Source organism: Heptranchias perlo, chromosome 20 (genome assembly GCF_035084215.1).
Source record: "Heptranchias perlo isolate sHepPer1 chromosome 20, sHepPer1.hap1, whole genome shotgun sequence".
Lineage (NCBI taxonomy): Eukaryota > Metazoa > Chordata > Chondrichthyes > Hexanchiformes > Hexanchidae > Heptranchias > Heptranchias perlo.
In genome coordinates, this window is record NC_090344.1 from 21,105,500 (window position 1) to 21,125,046 (window position 19,547).

The 19,547-nt window shown below is 42.9% G+C and overlaps 1 non-coding gene across 1 annotated transcript; it reads right to left on the minus strand.

The window, feature by feature from the left end:
• Positions 1 to 13,845: 13,845 nt before the first annotated feature.
• On the minus strand, positions 13,846 to 13,917 carry trnac-gca (transfer RNA cysteine (anticodon GCA)). The gene has a single exon. It is a non-coding gene; the product is annotated as a tRNA-Cys (tRNA).
• Positions 13,918 to 19,547: the final 5,630 nt, after the last annotated feature.

Sequence of the window (19,547 nt, forward strand, 5' to 3'; positions counted from 1 at the left end):
AATATTTCTATCGTCTGTATTTGGCTTTTATTTCTCTGTTGCCTTCTGCCTTTTTCTCTTGGTTTTCTCACTCTCGGTGCCGGGTGACTATTTGATTTGATGCATTTGTCCTGAACTGATGCCTTTTCCACATCTCGCGGCGGTCAGAGCCGCTCTGTCTTTCTGTTGCTGCTGATGATCATTAATGGGAACAGGCCGCGAGTTAAGCGTTTTCTGCAAACCGGACAAAGATAAATAAAAAGAAAGACGTGTTTCTCCGGCCAAGGGGTAAAGTTACAATGGATGTAATTCAAAGGACTGTCCCCGTGAATTTGTCTGTGTTTTTTTTCGTAAAGCTTCGATTTTAAAAGTTACAAAAACCCGAAATAAATAAAGTAAATTACAAGAATTGAATCCGTGATCATGACATTACGGTACATTTTAAGCGAATGAGTTAACCGGCCGTACTAAGGGTACATTCGGCTGTTTAATTAATTTTTGTATCTGTCTGTTGGTTGGTCGCGGTTTCTGTACTTGGACCCTTAAATCTCTCTGATTCACCACTGTTCCTAGTTTCTCACCATTTAGAAAATACTCTGATTTATCTTTCTTAGATTTGAAGTGGATGACCTCGCTCGCTCCGACATTGAACTCTATTTGCCACAGTTTTGCCCACTCACTTAATCTATCAATTCCCACTTTTCACCTTCCTGCTTCGATCTGTATTGATTATTGCGCCAGAAGAAGGCTGCGTGTTCAAACCCCGGGGTCACCGTTGATTTAGAACTGATAGGATTCTGGATCGTTCGGGAATGAATGTTTTATCTGCTTTTTCACAAATAGAAGGACCTTGCTGTAAAGTCTGCTTCCCGAGTTCTCAAATTTCAGGAAGGCACCTCATTCTGCTCTTGACTTTTGATCTTGACCGAGGATCAAACTTTTGCGAAGAGGGAAACGAAGTCCCCAAATTGCTCCACCAGAATCTCAAACGCTTTGGTAAGAAGTTCAGTGTGAACAATCAGGACTTTAAAGTCACCTCAATGACCTGCACTTTCTTTTCGTGAGGTTTGTTCGCCTTTGCATTCGACCGTGAAATCGCTCTCGGTTTTCATCTCACTGAAGTGAAGAGTGTGACCGCCTTGTATCTGTCAGAGTGGAAGTGACGAGTTTGGGGTCGGTATGAGTCGCTTTCAACTTTTGAAATCTCACCAAGCACCAGAGAGAACAAACTTAGAATCAAACTGTCCCTGTCAGTGATGAATTGAAGGGAATATCGCTCCAAGCAGATCTGGACAACTCGCAGTGCAGCCGCACAGGAGTTCCAAATCCACCCTCTCGCCACTCGGCAATCGCATGAACTGAACTTTACTCTGACCCAGTGTCACTGCGCTGAAATCGAGTATGTCTCGGCCACAGTTTTCTTAATATCACAGTTACTGGTTTAATGGTGAAAACTGCCGTCCGCTGTAAGTGCAGGAGACAACTTTGTTGACACCGTGTCGTTTCACAGACCTGCTCGTTGGACCTGCTCATTTCATCTCATCTCATTTTCCGCAAACCTGAATGTTACTGGACCAGAGAATGGCGAATCACAGCTCGAGAAATCAATCCTCCCAACCACGAGGAGACTGAGTCTTCCAACAGACAGGTCCTTCATGACAAGGTGAGTTTCATGTTCAGAAATAATAGAGCACAGATTTTCACTCAGGCAAGCTTCACACCCTTTATTTTGGAAAATTACACTGATAGTAGAGAGATGTTATATTGATCGCTGCAACCTGAATTTTTAGCTGGTTGAAATAATGGTTCAGTAGCAACCGACCTGTGTCTCTGTGGCGCAATTGGTTTGCGCGTTTGACAATTAATTAAAAGATTGGCAGCTCGAGCCCACCCACGGACATTAGGGCAACTTTTACCTTAAGACTCATTGTCATGCTTTTTCTGGTTTCGAATGTGTGTTTTGGCTGCTTTGAAATTGCACGGTTTGGATGGCCAGCTGAGCACGGCCGATATTCCACCATTTAACCTGTGATTGGTTTCACGGAAATCAGAATTCTCCTTGTCAGACAAGGTCCGAAGGTTGGAGGAGAGCCGCTTCAGTCTGACACGGACATTTCTGCAGTGTGTGTCACTTGACTGTTTCCATAATGAATGTCACTCCCTTCATTTTGGAAACGGAACATTGTATTCACATTCCGAAGGGTTTCAGTTCATTACCTTGCAAAACTGTGGCAGATGGAATTCAATGTGGGAAAGTGTGAGGCCAGCCGCTTTGGACCAAAGGAAGGTCGTTCAGAGTTTTTTTTCTCTCTAAACGGTGAAAAGCTCGGAACTGTAAATGAGCAGAAATATTTGGGGGCCCAAATCACGAAAATCTAGTTCACAGGTACAAAAAATCTTGAAAAAGGCTAATGGAACACAAAGGGGTGAACGTTATGTTGCAGCTGTGCAGACTTCTGAATAGAATCCATTTAGAGTACTCTGCTCTGTTCTGGGCACTGCACCTCACGAAGGATATATTGGCCTTGAAATGGGTGCAAAGCAGATTCACCAGAATTATACCAGGCTAAAATAATTTAATTATGAGGACAGATTACACAGATTAGACTTGTATTCCCTTAGACATAGAGGATTAACGGGTTGTCCAATTGAGGTGTTCAAGATGATCACAGGGGTTCATAGTACAGACAGAGATAATTTTTTTCGTCTTCTGGGGGAGTCAAGATCAAGGGGGCATAGCTGTAAAATTAGATCTATGCAGATCAGCGGGGATGCCAGAAAGTACTTCCTCACACAAAGGGTAGTGGAAATCTGGAACTCTCCCACCAAAAAGCTGTTGAGGCTGGGGATCAATTGAAAATTTAAAAACTGAGATTGATATATTTTTGTTAGGCAAAGGCACTAAGGGTTATGTAGCCAAGGCAGGTAGCTGGAGTTAAGATGCAGATCAACCATCATCTGATTGAATGGCGGAATAAGTTCGAAGGGCTGAATGGCCTACTCCTGTTCTTATACCCCCGTGATGCGATGCTTGCAGGATGGTGTAGAAGCGTTTCTTGTTAATTTCATGGTTAGGATTCGGTATCAATGCGGATATCTGGGTTTGATTCCCGGTCAAGGAATATGAATTTGTTGCTGCTGGTACCAACCGAAGTCCATCTACTGAGTGGAAAGCTCGATCTTGATTAATCACAGCCTTCTCAACACCACTGGTGCTTTAACAGTCAGAAACTCATTATTCTTTAGTCTTATACCGATACATAACGCACTTGCGTGATTTGCCAACTTTTTTAAAGTCATGACGATGCTCAAAGTCAGCGTGACGTTATATTGTCATTTCTGTCAAGACTTGCAAGATTTGGAACCAATCCTGCTACATGACACTTCAAATATTGTCAGTCTTTAAATGGAGCTCATGATGGCAGAACAAGAACTGTTATCATTAACCTTTCCTGTATCTTCTTCCATTGCATCTCCTCAGTAGCCCCAGGTTATCACAGCACGGCTTTCTTCAAATCGAATTCCATTGTGAAAAATGCACCAGTTGAAAGCGAAGCAACGTGTGCAACGATTGGAAGGAGATTGCGATTGGGGATAATGGGTTTGGAGCAGTGAGAACAGCTCTTGGGAATCAAGATGTTCAGTATCTGAAAGGAGCACGGTGATTAGATCTTTGCATCTATTTATCCTGGCATTCACAAAATTCAACGTCTGTCAATGCTCAGCATATTTCTTTCCCTCTGCCTGAATTCCAGGTAAGTCCTGGTTTCAATGGTTACATAGAAATGTGAACAGCCGATCGCCCTAATCATTTGAGCAACAGAGAATCATACTGGCCCAGAATGTTGCACTTAAATGCTGGGATGCTGGAAGCCTCAGTCCCCAGTTGCAGAGAGGGTTGATTCTTCGAGCTGTTTTTCACCATCCTCCATTTCAGTAATTTCTCATTGGCTTAAAACTTGATGAGCAGGTTCAATGAGCCGGGCTGCAACACAGACCAAAGACTCGGTGCAACTTGTTATCCAATCACTGGGCTCCGTTACAACCGCTCCTGTCAGTAATACACAAAGGGACATTGTAAATCTGTAACAGGAAAAGATAATGTACATCATTTATATTATCCCACAGATTTTCTCTCTTTTTGAAAACAATCTGTTTAACAATTTGTCAAACCCGCATCAGCCTCTGGGATTTGCTGATTGAGAACTGCAATGGAAATTAGGACCTTCACTAAGTATCGGAACAATTATCCCCTTCGAGGTTTCGGGTGGTTATTGGTTTATTTATATCAGCAAGTAACCCATTTCAAACTAGGAGTGGGTCTAAATCTAACGTAAGAGTCTGGATAGGCAGGGGATTCCTCAATGTATTAAGTTAAATTACACTGATTACATACATCCCTTCAATATAATTACTTGATTCTACATAAAACTGGCGAGTGTGTAACTGGAAAATAACAGGAAAATACATTAATGTATCAAATTTAATTATGATAATTACTAGAACAAACTTTGAACAGCCCATACCTTAAACAATGCCCCAATATCAAACCGGTTGCCAGTACTTAGCCGACGGATCAGCGTCGTGATTTGCACACCATCTGACTGACTTGCTATCAGATGCGCTCCGTCAACAGTAAACAGTTGAAGCCAGATCCTTAATAAAAAAGATCAGGACCCACCTCCGCGGAGCACCCAGAGTGCGGGAGGTGGATCAACAGCAGCAGACAGAGTGATCTCCAGAAACCAGTGGCTGACGCCGGAGAGAAGTGTTTCCCGTTCCGAGCCGTGTCTTCCAGCCGCTTGCCGGCCCTCTCCACACTGAAGGGGACCGATTCAGCACCAACTCACACACACTATTTGCTCAGGAAGGCTGTTTCTCGTTATCGGGGTGGACAAGCGGTCTAAGGCACCGCGTTCACATCACGACGTTTTTAATGGGAGCCCAATGGTCTCTTGCAAAATTTCAAAACACGTGAAGGAATCTCTCCCAAGTTCCATCTTAAATTCTGCTCGTACGCAGAACTTGACATTTATAATATTTGTTTCTATACTTTAATCTCTCACTGTCTCTGTCTCTCGACTCTGTGTTTTCTCCTGAGGAACTTTCCAGGCTGCCTTGAACGGCTAAGGCTGATCGAACCTGCAACACCAGCAGAGAACGGTAAGGAAAGAAAGACTGAGACGGTAGGAAAAGTAAATGACCAACCCAGATGATGAATTCGGAGCTAATGTCTACACTGTCAAGACACTTCGCCATCACGGTGAAAACATTAGCAATTTGAGTAAAATATACTTATGGTAAGTGTATAATCTGCGGAAGCCGAAACATACAACAATGTAGCTTTGGAGCAATTAATTCTCGAATGCCATAGTTGATAATCCAAGTCGTACATTCAAACCGAATGTGGTAAAGAGAGGCTCATATTTTCGAATTGAAATAGTTAGTGCAGAACCTGACAATGCTGTTCATCGCAATAGAAAGCGAGATTGGACGAACAGAAGCGGTCTGAAAGGATGGCTTGTCGACTGTGGGTGGCAGTGAAATTTTACATTGGCTGCACTGTTGCCAGAGACTCGTTGGTCTATGGGTATGATTCTCACTTTGGGGGTTTCACTGATTGACATGCAAGAGTTCCCGGGTTGAAGTCCTGGACGAGCCCTGCTGGATCACCATTTTAAGTGAAACTTCAATCAATTGATCCCTGCAAACCTCAAGCTTCAGCTCGGTGAAATAGCGCTTTTGTTTAACATGAGATGCGTGGCGTCTCTCTGGCGTAAACATTTAGCGCGTTAACCGAAAAGTTGGTGGTTCGAGACAACTCAGGGGTGATACAATATCCAGGATTTCAATGCGTGTTTTCGCTGTAAGGAAATGCACACAATGGAATTTGATGAAGAGAGGCGAATATTGTTGACTTGAAATAGTTAGTGTACAACTTGAGATTGCCGTACTTCGGAACAGAAAGTGAGATTAGGGACCAAAAAGGAGATGTATGCACGGAGGGAGAGGGCAACGCAGAGATACTAAATGAGTACTTTGCATCTGCCTTTACCAAAGGAAGAAGATGCTGCAAAAGTCAGGAAAAGAGAGGGTAATTGAGATACTGGATGGAATAAAAATTGATAAAGAGCATGTACTAGAAAGGCTGACTGTACTTAAAGTGGGTAAGTCACCCGGTCCGGATGTGATGCATCCTTGGTTGCTGACGGGAGTAAAGGTGGAAATTGCAGATTTGCTGGCCATAATCTTCCAATCCTCCTGGGGTGATGCCTGACGACGAGACAATCGAAAATGTTACGCCCTATTTCAAAAAAGGGTTTAAGGATAAATCCGGCAACTACAGGCCAGTCAGTTAAACCTCAGTGGTGAGGAAGCTTTTAGAAACGATAATCCGGCACAAAATTAACAGTCACTTGGACAAGTGTGGATTAATGAAGGAAAGTCAGCACGAATTTGTTAAAGGCAAATCGTGTTTAACTAACTTGATTGAGTTTTGTGATGGGGTAACAGAGAGGGTTAATGAGGGCAATGCGATTGATGTTGTGTCTCTGGACTTTCAAAAGGCGTTTGATAAAATGTCATGTAATAGGCTTGTCAGCAAAATTGCAGTCCATGGAATAAAAGCATGGACACGAAATTGGCTCAGTGACAGGAAACAGAGAGTAGTGGGGACTGGAGGGAAGTATACAGTGGTGTTCCCCAGGGATCGGTACGAGGACCACTATCTTTTGATCTATATTAATTACTTGGATTTGGGTGTGCAGGCACAATTTCAAAATTTGCAGATGACTCAAACCTTATAAGTGCAGTAAACAGTGAGGAGGATAATAATAGACTGCAAGAGGACATAAACAGTTTGCTGGAATGGGCAGACACATGGCAGATGAAATGTAACGCAGAGAAGTGCGAAGTGATAATTCTTAGCAGAAGAATGAGGAGAGGCAAAATAAACTAAATGGTACAATTCTAAAGGAATGCAGGAACAGAGAAACCTAGGGGCATATGTGCACAAATCATTGAAGGTGGCAGGACAGGTTGAGAAAGTGGTTAAAAAAGGAACGGGATCCTGTGCTTTATAAATAGAGGCATGGAGTACAAAATCAAGAAAGTTGTGTTGAACCTTTATAAAACACTGGTTCGGCCACAGCTGGAGTATTGTGTCCAATTCTGGACACCGCATTTTAGGAAGGATGTGAAGGCCTTCGGGCGGATGCAGAAAATATTTACCAGAATGGTTCCAGGGATGAGGGACTTCAGTTACGCCGACCCGAGAAGCTGGGGTTGTTCTTCTTAGAACAGAGAAGGTTAAGAGGAGATTTGATAGAAATGTTCAAAATCATGAAGTGTTTAAGTAATGTAAATAAAGAGAGACTGTTTCCATTGGCGGAAGGGTCGAGAACCAGAGGACACAGATGTAAAGTGATTTGCAAAAGAATCAACGGCGAAATGAGTAAAATCTTTTTTTTTAACGCAGCGAGTAGTTATGATCTGGAATGTGCTGCCTGAAACGGTGGTTGAAGCAAATTCAATCGTGAATTTCGAAAAGGAATTGGTTAAATACTTGAAGGAAAAACATGCAGGTCCACGGGGAAAGGGGACTGAGTGGATTGCTCCTACAAAGACCCAGCACAGGATCGATGGGCCAAATGGCCTCCTTCTCTGCTGTAACCATTCTATAATTCTATGATTGGATGGATAGAAGAGGTCTGAAATGATGGGCGATCGGTTGTGCGTAGCAGGGAAATTTTACACTGGTTGTCTGGCAATGTTACTGACGGCTCGTTGGTTTAGGATTGTGGTTATCCCTTTCCGCCTTTTACTGATTGAAATGCGAGAGGTCATGTGTTCAAATCCCAGACGAGCCCTGCTGTGTTATCATTTTTTGTGGAAATTCACTGATGTGTTTCTCACATCTTGTCAGCGTTGCAGAAGGCGGGATTGAATTAATTCTAGAGCATGTTTGAGGTCCACAGGACAGAAGGCAGATGCTTTGTCGATGCAACAGACATGGAGAAAGAAATGTCTCACAGCGGTGACCAGATTGAAACTGAAGGTTAATTTAACCCAACTCAGGCGATCTCATGAGTGCAGATTGAAAATGCTCCTGAATTGGCCGGGAATCGAACCCAGCCCCTCGCGTGGCAGACGAGAATTCTACCACTGAAACAGCAATGCGGTTGATGTGGTGTATATAGACTTTCGAAAGACGTTTGATAAAGTGCCATGTAATAGGCTTGTCAGAAAAATTTAAGCTCATGGAATAAAGGGAACAGTGGCAACATCGATACAAAATTGACTAAGTGACAGGAAACAGAGAGTAGTGGTGAACGATTGTTTTTGGACTGGAGGAAGGTACACTGGTGTTTCCCAGTGGTCGGTACTCGGACCACTGCCTTTCTTGATATATATTAATGACTTGGACTTGGGTGTACATGGCATAATCTCAAAATTTGAAGATGACACTAAACTTGGAAGGGTAGTTAACAGTGAGGAGGACAGTGATAGACTTCAGGGGGACACAGAAAGGAAGGTTGCATGGGTGGACACGCGGCAGATGAAATTTAATACAAAGAAGTGCAAAGTGATACATTTTGTCAGGAAGAAACAGGAGAGGCAATGTAAACTAGAGGACACAATTTTAAAGGTGGCGCGGGAACAGAAAAACCTGGGGTTGTGTGAACTCAAATCTTTGAAGGTGGCAGGAGAGGTTGAGAAAGCGGTTAAAAAAGCATACGGGATCCTGTGCTTTAAAAATAGAGGCATAGAATACGAAAGCAAGGAAGTTGTGCTGAAACTTTATGAAACACTGGTTCAGCCACAACTGAAATATTTTTTCCAACACTGGACACCGCGCTTTAGGAAGGACGTGAAGGCCTTAGAGAGGATGCAGAAGAGATTTACGAGAATGGTGCCAGGGACGAGGGACATCAGTTACGTGGATAGACTGGAGAAGCTGGGGTTTTTCTCCTTGGAACAGAGAAGGTTGAGAGGATATTTGATAGAAGAATTCAAAATCATGAAGGGTCTACATGAAGTAAATAACGTGAAACTGTTCCCATTGGCGGAAGGGTCAAGAACCAGAGGACAGAGATTTAGTTGATTGGCAAAAGAACCAATGGTGACATGGGAAACAATTTTTTTTACGCAACGAGTGTTTAGAATCTGGAATGAAAAGAATCTTCATCAGTTATTCTGGGAGTGGAAACATTTTCTCTGTGTCTAAAAATTTCATTATCTTAAAGATCTTTATCAGGTCACCCCTCAGCCTTCTCTTTTCTCGGGAAAAGAGCCCCAGCCTGTTTAATATTTCCTGATAAATATATCCTCTCTGTTCTGGTATCATCCTTGTGAACGTTATTGCAACACCTCCATTGCCTCGATATCCTTTTTATAATATTGTGTATATTTTATAATTTTATGTATTATGTACAGACAAGGATGCACAAACAATTGTTCTTTCATTATTGGCCCGATTGTTCTTCTGTTTAGAGGAATATATTTCTCCTGAACTCTATTGGTCACCGTTTCAAATATTTACCTCTCCTGTTCTGTCTCTTTGCCTGTCAAAATTTATTACAGGTTATCTTCCCCAGTTCCATTCTCATCCCCTCAAAATGAGCTTTGTTCCAATCTATTATTTTGATCCTTGTTTTAAAACTGTCTTTCTCAATCTTTTACGGTGGAGGGATTGAGCGAGCGAGTGAGTGTGTGAGGGAGTGGATGAGTGTGTGAGTGAATTAGTGAGTGAGTCTGTAAGTGAGAGAGTGTGCAAGTGAGTGAGTCCGTGAATGAGAGTGAATGCATCAATGAGTGTGTGAGTGAATGAATGTGTGAGTTTGTGAATGAGTGACTATGTGAATGGGTGAGTGAGTGAATGAGTAAGTGAGTGATTGAGTGAGTGTGTGATAGAGGCAGGGAGGGCCTGCAGGATCGATTAAATGTAAAAAGGGAGACAGGCAGGCAAGAGAGGCATCGTTGCTGGATTTAGTAATGGGACATAAACCGGAACAGATAAGAGAATTAATCGGAAGGAAAGATGTCGGCACCAGCAATCATAACATAATAAGGATTAAAAGAATGATGGAGGAAGAGGGCCACAATTCTGTCATCAGCAATTTCTGCTTGCATTTGACGACCAAAGATGGCCTTTCAGCATTTTCCACTTTCATTTCCTGGAGAATTCACAATTTGGACACTCACAGCCTCTTATTGCATGGCCAGAATGTGAATTCTGCATTTTACACACTTTTCCATTCGGTAAGACCCACTTCTGTTCCGCAACCTATAACTGAATGTATTGACTTAACACATGTTACAGTCACTTCACACACTGTCTCCTCCTGTCCACACTTGCCCAATGCGTCCTAGATGATTATTTATTCTATTGATGTGATATTCTGTACTGTTACATATATGGCACTGAAAGCATGATCTTGTGAAAATGCACATTGAACCTCGTGTTTCTTGTGTTGACTGCATGATCTAAAGAGCTTGGGTCAGAGCACAGTGAGAGAGCATTTGATTGGAGCTGGAGAAGCCTCTGGTTGAAATTCAGGTGTCGGTTTGGTTGGTGCTTCTCGTTCGTGTTCCGTGGTGAGGAAGTGCTCACTGAAGCTTAGTGACAAGACTTTCCGTGTTGGATTGTGCACCGCATCTGTACACAGTCGTGTGACTCACTCCACTCATGAAACATTTCAGATTGACAGAGTTATTTTTCTCCAAGAATAACTGATGAAGCTTCTTTTCAGCATGGCGATATCACACACAAGGTACTGAGCTCCATTACCCTGTGTGTGCCAAACATCGTTATAGCTGTGGGGGTGTAGCTCAGTGGTAAAGCATTTAACTGTACATTAAGAGGATTTTGCTTCAAATCGAGGCGCCCCCTCCACCTTTTAAGTGTTTCCTGTTGGGAGTCGCACTGTCAGTCCCCCTTCGTGCAGCTTCAGGATTGTCATTTATATTGAGTCTACAGTCGGCCATTTGGCCCAATTGTTCTATGCCAGCGTTCATGCTCCACACGAGCCTCTTCACTCCCTCGTTCATCTAACCCTATCCACATACCCTTCCATTCCTTTCTCCTTCATGTGCTTATCTAGTTTCCACTTAAATGCATCCATGTTATCTGCCTCAACTATTCCGTGTGGTAGCGAGTTCCACATTCTTACAACTGTTTGAGTAAGGAAGTTTCTCTTGAATTCCTTATTGGATTTATTAGTGACTATCTGACATTGATAACCTCCAGTTTTGGACTCCCCACAAATGGAAACATTTTCTCTATTTTTACCCTGTCAAACCCTTTCATTATCTGAAAGACCTCTGTCAGGTCACCCACCGATCGTCTCTTTTCCAGAGAAAAGAGCCGCAGCTTATTTAAACTTTCCTGATAGATGTATGTTCTTAGTTTTGGTATCATCCTAGTAAATATTTTTTGCACCTTCTCCAATGCCTCTATATCCTTTGTATAATATGTAGAATAGATCGATACACAGTGTGGTCTTAACAAAGTTCCTTACAAGTTTAACGTAACTTCCCTAATTTTCAATCCTATCACTCAAGAAATGAACCCCAGTGCTTGGTTTGCCTTTTTAAGGCCATTTTAACCTCTGTTGCTGCTTTTATTAATTTGAGAATCTATATCCCCAGATCCCTTTATTCCGCCACTCCATTTAGACTCTTATTAACCAAGCAATATGTGGCCTCCTTATTCTTCCTACCACAATGCACCACCTCACCCTTATTTACATTGGAATTCAATTGCCAATTTCACGCCCATTCTACAAGATTATTAATGTCTTCTTGCAATTTAACTCATTCTTCCTTTGCATTAACTGCACTCCCCAGTATCGCAATGTCTGCAAATTTTGAAATTGTACTATTGATTTCCGAGTGGAAGAACAGTGGTCCCAGCACCGATCCCTGTGGAAGATCACTTCCCACTTTTTGCGAGTCTGAGTAACTACCTTTAACCCCTACTCTCTGTTTTCTGTTTTGTGGACAGCATGCTATGCATTCTGCTACCTGTCCCCTGACTCCACACGCCCTGATCTTAATCATGCGTCTACAATGTGTTAACATATTGAAGGCCGATTGTAAATCCAAATATATTACATCTACTGCTTTACTCTTGTCCACTCTTTCTGTTACTTGGTCAAATGATTCAATAAGTTTGGTCAAGCGTGACGTTCCCTTTTGATATCCGTGCTCGCTACACTTTATTATGATTCAGTTTTCTAGATATTTTTCTCTTTCATCTTTGAGTAATGATTCAATTATTTTTTTTCCCACCAACATTGAACTAACTGGTTGAACTAACTTGTTCGATCCCCCTTTTTGTTTTCAGAATAACATTACCTGTCCGCCAGTCCTCTGACACTATTCCCTTTTCTAGTCAATGTATTTATATTTGCAATATTGCCTCTGCTGTCTCTTCCCTAACTACTTTTGATATGTACTGATCCACTTTCTCCAGACTGGAGGTTTTATCTTCTCTAAGTTTGATTAGTTTATCAATTAACTCCCCCTTTCATTCTTAAATATCTTTACACCTTTTCTGATCTCTTCTTCTAATGTCCTGCCCACCTTGTTAGTCTCCTCTGGTAAATACTGAGGCAAAGTAAGTATTCAATATTTCTGCCACTTCACTGTCATTATCTGTGAGTTTATCTTGTGTATCCCTTAGTGGCTCAATTAATTTGATAAGTACCCTTTTGTTATTGATGTGTCTGCAGAATAATTTATTATTTCTTTTTATATTCCTTGAGAATTAATTTCCTAGTTTCTCATTGCTTTCTGAATTGTTTTTTGACAACCTTCCTAACCTTTTGCCCCAGAGACTGACACCTCCCTGAAAGTGCGAAGGCTCCCCCAGAGTCTGACTCCTTCCCCAGAGTCTGACTCCTCCTCCAGAGCCTGACCGCTCCCCCAGAGCCTGACTCCACCCTCAGAGTCTGACTTCGCACCCAGAGACCGGACTCCGCCCCCAGAGACCTGACTCCCCCGCACAGTTTCTGACACCTCCCCAATGTCTCACTCCTCCTCCATAGTCTGACTCCTCCCCCAGAGCCTGACTCCGCCCCCAGAGTCTGACCCCTCCCCCAGACACTGTCTCCTCCCCCAGAGGCTGACTCCTCCTCCAGAGCCTGATTCCTCCACCAAAGCCGGACTCCTCCAGAATTTGACTCCTTCCACTGAGCCTGATTCCTCTGCTTGCCTCAGTTTCTTTGACTTTTATCAGGCACTGTACAGACACAGAATCTTACAATCATTAACTGGTTACAGCACAGAAGGAGGCCATTTGGTCCATCGAGCCGGTGCGAGCTCTTTGTAAGAGCAATCCAGTTAGTTCCATTCCCCCGCTCTTTCCTTGTAGTCTTGCAAATTTAAACCCTTCAAGTGTTGATCCAATTCCCTTTTTGAAAGCTGCAATTGAATCTACCTCCACCATCCTATCTGGCAGCACATTCCAGATAAGGAACACTTACTTTAAGATAATTAAAATGTTCCATATGGCGGACAGAGAGAGGAAATGTTTCTATCTTGCGGCGGAGGCCAGAACGAGAGATCATCGATATCAGATGGTCTCTGATGTGTTGAGAATGAGGAACTCGCCAGCACGAGGAGCAGTCGGAGCAAACAGGACAGATTGATCACAGGGGAAGATGGAGGAGCACTGGAGGGGAGGGCGATAGGGTGAGATGAAGTGGGGAGGGAGGAGGCTCGTGTGGAGCTTCAACAGTGGCATGGACCAAACGAGATGAGTGGCCTGTTTCCCTGCTGTCGACTCGACGTAAACATCAATCCTGCTGCTGCACGGAAAGCAGACTGAGTTTGTGGTTCCCAAGATAAGAACTTAAAAGGTAGAGAGAGCATTTGGATTTGAACCAAAGACCTCTTAATCTGCAGTCAAATGCTCTACCACTGAGCTACACCCCCCACCTCTATGATGATTTCTTGCACACACAAGTTAACGGAGCTCAGTACCTGGCCGTCACCAATGTTGATACAACCAACCTGAATAGAAGCTTCATCAGTTATTCTGGGAGACAAATAACTACGGCAATCAGAAATGTTTCATGAACGGAGTGAGTTACACTATTGTGTACAGATGCGATGTACAACCCAACATGGACAGTGTTGTCACTAAACTTCAGTGAAGACATCCTTCCCACAGAACGCAGAACTCGAAGCACCAGACAAACGACAGCTGAATTTCAACGAGACGTTTCTCCAGCTGCAGTCAAATGCTCTCTCACTGTGCTCTGCCCCCAGCTCTTTAGATCATTGCAGTCAACACAAGAAACACCACGTTCAATGTGCAGTTTCTCAACATCATGCTCTCAGTGCCATATATGGAAGTGTACAGAATATCGCACCAATGTAATAAATATTCATCTAGCAGGCATTAGGCAAGTGTGGACAGGAGGAGACAGTGTGTGAAGCGACTGTAACTTACATGAAGTCAGTAAGCTCGTTTGCAGGTTGCGGAACAGAAGCGGGTCTTAATGAATGGAAACGTGTGTAAATTGCAGAATTCACATCCTGGCCATGAAATAAGAGGCTGTGAAAGTTCAAAGTGTGAATCCTCCAGGAATTAAAAGTGGAAAATGCTAAAAAAAAGTATCTTTTCATCCATCAGATGCAAGCAGAAAGTTCTGGTGACAGGGTTGTGGCCGTCTTTCTCAATCATTATTTTAAACCTTATTATGTTATGATCGCTATTACCCAGATGTTTCCCTACCCTGACATTTCTTAACTCCTCCGTTTCACTTCCCATTACGAGATCCAGCAGTGATTCATCTCTTGTCTGCCTGTCTTTGTTTTATCATTTCATCACTCCAGCCTGCTCTCCCTGCCTCACTCTCCCACTCAATCACTCACTCATTCACTTCTTCAATCACACACTCACTCATTCACTCACACACTCATTCACAAACTTCCTCATTCACTCACTTACTCAGTCGTTCATTCGCTCATTCACTAACTCACTCACTCATTCACTCATGCACTCACTCGTTTACTCGCACACTCAATCACTCACACTTTCACTGAATCCCTCACTCGCTCATTCACTCATGCACTCATTCACGCACTCACCCGTTCACTCACACACTCACTCACTCAGTCACTCTCACTCACTCACTCACTCACTCAGTCTCACTCACTCACTCAGTCTCACTCACTCACTCACTTATTTACTCTCACTCACACACTCACTCACACAATCGTTCCACCCGAAGAGATTGAGAAAGACATAATTAAGACAAGGACCAAAGTGATAAATTGGATCAAAGCTCCTTTTGAGGGGATCAGAATGGAACTACGTCAGATAAACTGGAAAACATTTTGACAGACAACGAGATAGAACAGCAGAGGTAAATGTTTAAAACGGAGATCAGGAGAAATATATTCCTCAAAAAAACATGAACAAACTCGTCAATAATGAAACACCATTTGGTTGCCCATCCCAATATGTACACAATACATAAAATAATAAAATTACATAATATTATGAAAAGGTTATAGGGGCGTTGGAGAAGATGCAAAAAAAACGATTTACCAGGATGATACCAGAACTGAGAGGATGTAACTATCAGGAAAGATTGAACAGGCTGGGGCTCTTTTCTCTAGAAAAGAGAAGGCTGTGGGGTGAACAGATAGAGGTCTTTAAGATTATGAAATTGTTAGACATGGAGAAAATGTTTCCACTTATGGGGGAGTACAAAACCATAGGTCATAAATATAAGATCGTCATTAATAAATTCAACAGGGAATCCAGGAGAAACTTCTTTACCCAGAGAGTTGATGAAAAGGCGGAATTCGCAACCATAAGGAATAGTTGAGGCCAGTAGCTTAAATGCATTTAAGGGGAAGCTAGATAAAATAACAAAGGATAAAGTAAAGGCATGGAAGGGTTTGCTGATACGCTTAGATGAAGTAGGGAGGAGGTTGACGTGGAGCATCAATGCCGGCATAGACCAGTTGGGCCAAATGGCCTATTTCGCTGCTGCAGACTCAATGTAATTCAACATAAAGAACATTCCTGCAGCTGCAGGGAAGGCAGACTGAGGGTCTGACTCACAACAGGATGAACTGAAAAAAAAAGGGGGCGTTTGGATTGGAACCATAGACTTCTAGACCTGCAATCAAATGTTCTAATACTGAGCTGCAGCCACAGATCTGCGATGATTTTTTGCACGCACAAGGTAACGGAGCTCAGTACCTGGCCGTCACCAATGTTGATATAACCAACCTGAACAGAAGCTTCATCAGTTATTCTTGGAGACAAACAACTACGGCAATCAGAAATGTTTCATGAATGGAGTGAGTCACACTATTGCGTACAGATGCGATGCACAACCGCACATGGAAACTCTTGTCACTGAGCTTCAGTGAACACATTCTTACCACAGAACGCGGAACTGGAAGCACCAGATAAACGACACCTGAATGTCATCCAAATGTTTCTCCAACTGCAGTCAAATCTCTCTCACTGTGCTCTGACCCCAGCTCTTTCGATCGTTGACGTCTACACAAGCAACACCAGGTTCAATGTGCAGTTTCACAAGATCATGCGATCAGTGCCATATATGTAAGTGTACAGCATATCGCATCAATGTAATAAGAACATAAGATAAGAACATAAGAAATAGGAGCAGGAGTGGGCCATACAGCCCCTCGAGCCTGCTCTGCCATTCAATCAGATCATGGCTGATCTTCGACCACAACTCCACTTTCGCTTTCTATCCCCAAATCCCTTGATTCCCCGAGAGTCCAACAATCTATCCATCTCAGCCTTGAATATACTCAGCGACTGAGCATCCACAGCCCTCTGTGGTAAAGAATTCCAAAGATTCACAATCCTCTGAGCGAAGAAATTCCTCCTCATCTCAGTCTTAAATGACCGACCCCTTATCCTCAGACTATGCCCTCTACTTCTAGACTCTCCAGAAACATCCTCTCAGTAACTATCCTGTTAAGTCCCCCAATAATCTTGTTTGTTTCAATGTGATCACCCGTCAGTCTTTTAAACTCCAGAGAGTACAGGCCCATTCTACTCAATCTCTCCTCATAGGACAACCCTCTCATCCCAGGAATTAATCCAGTGAACCTTCGTTGCACCGCCTCTAAGGCAAGTATATCCTTCCTTAGATGAGGAGAGCAATACTGTAAACAGTACTCCAGGTGAGGTCTCACTAAAGCCCTGTACTATTGCAGCAAGACTTCCTTACTTATTTACTAAAAACCCACTTGCAATAAAGGCCAACATGTAACTTGCTTTCCTAATTGCTTCATAAATAAGCATCCAGCAGGGATTCGGCAAGTGCGGAGAGGAGGAGCTCGTGTGCAAAGCAATGGTAGCACATGTTAAGTCAATACATTCAGTTGCAGGTTACGGAACAGAAATGGGTCTGAACTAAAGTCACCAAACAATGTGCGCAGTGGGGAAAGTAATAAATCAACTTCACCACAAGAGGCTAAAATGACACATTAGTAAGGTGCGTCGATGGATTTGGACTAAGAACGTTTCTGATTTATCGTCAAGTGTTCCACTGCTGATCTAAACCCACACAGGACAATATCCACTGTTACAGCCTTGTTCAAAAAAGGGTGTATGGATAAACCCGGCACCTACAGGCCAGTGAGTTCAACCGCAGTGGTGAAGAAGCTTTTCGAAAGAATAATCCAGGACGGAATTAGTAGTCACTTGGACAAATGTGGATTAATAAATGAAAACCAGCACGGATTTGTTGAAGGCAAATCGTGTTTAACTAACTTAGAATAAAATCATAGAAATGTTACATCAGGGAAGGGGGCCATTTAACCCATCAATTCCGTGCCAGCTCCATGCAAGAGGAATCCAGCAAGTCCCAATCTCGGTCGCCCTGCACATTTTTTCGTTTCAAGTACTTATCCAGTTCCCTTTTGAAGGCCATGATTGAATCTGTCTCCATCAGCCCCTAGTGCATTGCATTCCAGATCCTAACCACTCGCTGTGTAAAAAAGTGTCCTCATGTATTATGGACCGACGAGGATCCACAAACAAGTGTTCTTTTATTATTGGCCCGATTGTTCTTCTGTTTAGAGGAATATATTGCTACTGAACTCTATTGGTCTCCGTTTTAAATATTTGCCTCTCCTGTTATATCTCTTTGTCCGTCAACATTTATTGCAGTTTATCTTCCCTAGTTCCATTCTCATCCGCTCAAAATGAGCTTTGTTCTAATCTATCACTTTGGTCCTTGTCTTACTTCTGTCTTTCTCAATCTTTTACAATGGAGGAATTGAGGGAGGGAGTGACTGTGTGAGGATGTGAATGAGTGAGTTAGTTAGTGAATGAGTGAGTGAGTCTGTAAGTGAGAGAGTGTGAACGTGAGTGAGTCTGTGAATGAGTGAGTGAGTGATTGAGTGAGTGTGAGATAGGGGCTGGGACGGCTGGCAGTATCAACGAAATCACAAAAGGGAGACAGGCAGACAAGAGAGGCATCATTTCTGGATCTAGTCATGGCAAATAAAACGGATGAGATGAGAAACGTAATCGCAGGGGAACAAATCGGCACTAGCGATCATAACATAATAGGGATAAAAAGAATGAAAGAGGAAGAGGGCCAGAAGTCAGTCATCAGCACTTGCTGCCTCCATTTTACGGCCAAAGATAGCCTTTCAGCATTTTCCACTTTTATTTCATGGACAATTCACACTTTGGACACTCACAGCTTCTTATTTCATGGCCAGGATATGAATTCTGCAATTTACACGCTTTTCCATTCATTAAGACACATTTCTGTTCCGTAACCTGTAACTGAATATTTTGACTTAACACATGTTACAGTCACTTCACACACTATCTCCTCCTGTCTACACTTGCCTAATGCCTGCTGGATGCGTATTTATTACACTGATGCGATATTCTGTAAAGTTACATATATGGCACTGAGAAACTGCAGATTGAACCTCGTGTTTATTGTGTCAACTGCAACGATCTAAAGAGCTTGGGAGAGAGAACAGTGAGAGAGCATTTAACCGCAGCTGGAGAAACCTCTGGTTCAAATTCAGGTGTCGTTTTGCTGTTGCTTCATATCCACGTTCTGTGGTCAGGATGTGTTCAATGAAGCTTAGTGACAAGGCTTTCCATGTTGGGTTGTGCATCGCATCTGTACACAATAGTGTGACTCTTTTCATTCATGAAACATTTCTGATTGCCGTAGTTATTTGTCTCCCAGAATAACTGATGCCGTTTCATTTCAGCATGGCGATATCAATATTGATGATGACCAGGTACTGACGTCCATTACCTTGTGAGAGCAAAATAACCGGATAGGTGTGGGGTTTTAGCTCGGTCGTATAGCATTTGACTAGCGATCAAGCTACTTTTGATTCAACTTCAGGCGCCCCCTCTATCTTTAAAATGTTATCTCTAGAGAGTCATACAGTAAGTCTGTTCCCGCAGCTGCAGGTTTGTTATTTACGTTGAGTTGCATTGAGTCCACAGCAGGCCATTTGGCTCAAGTGTTCTGTGCCAGCATCCAGACTCGTTCATCTAAAACTCTCCATCGACCCTTCCA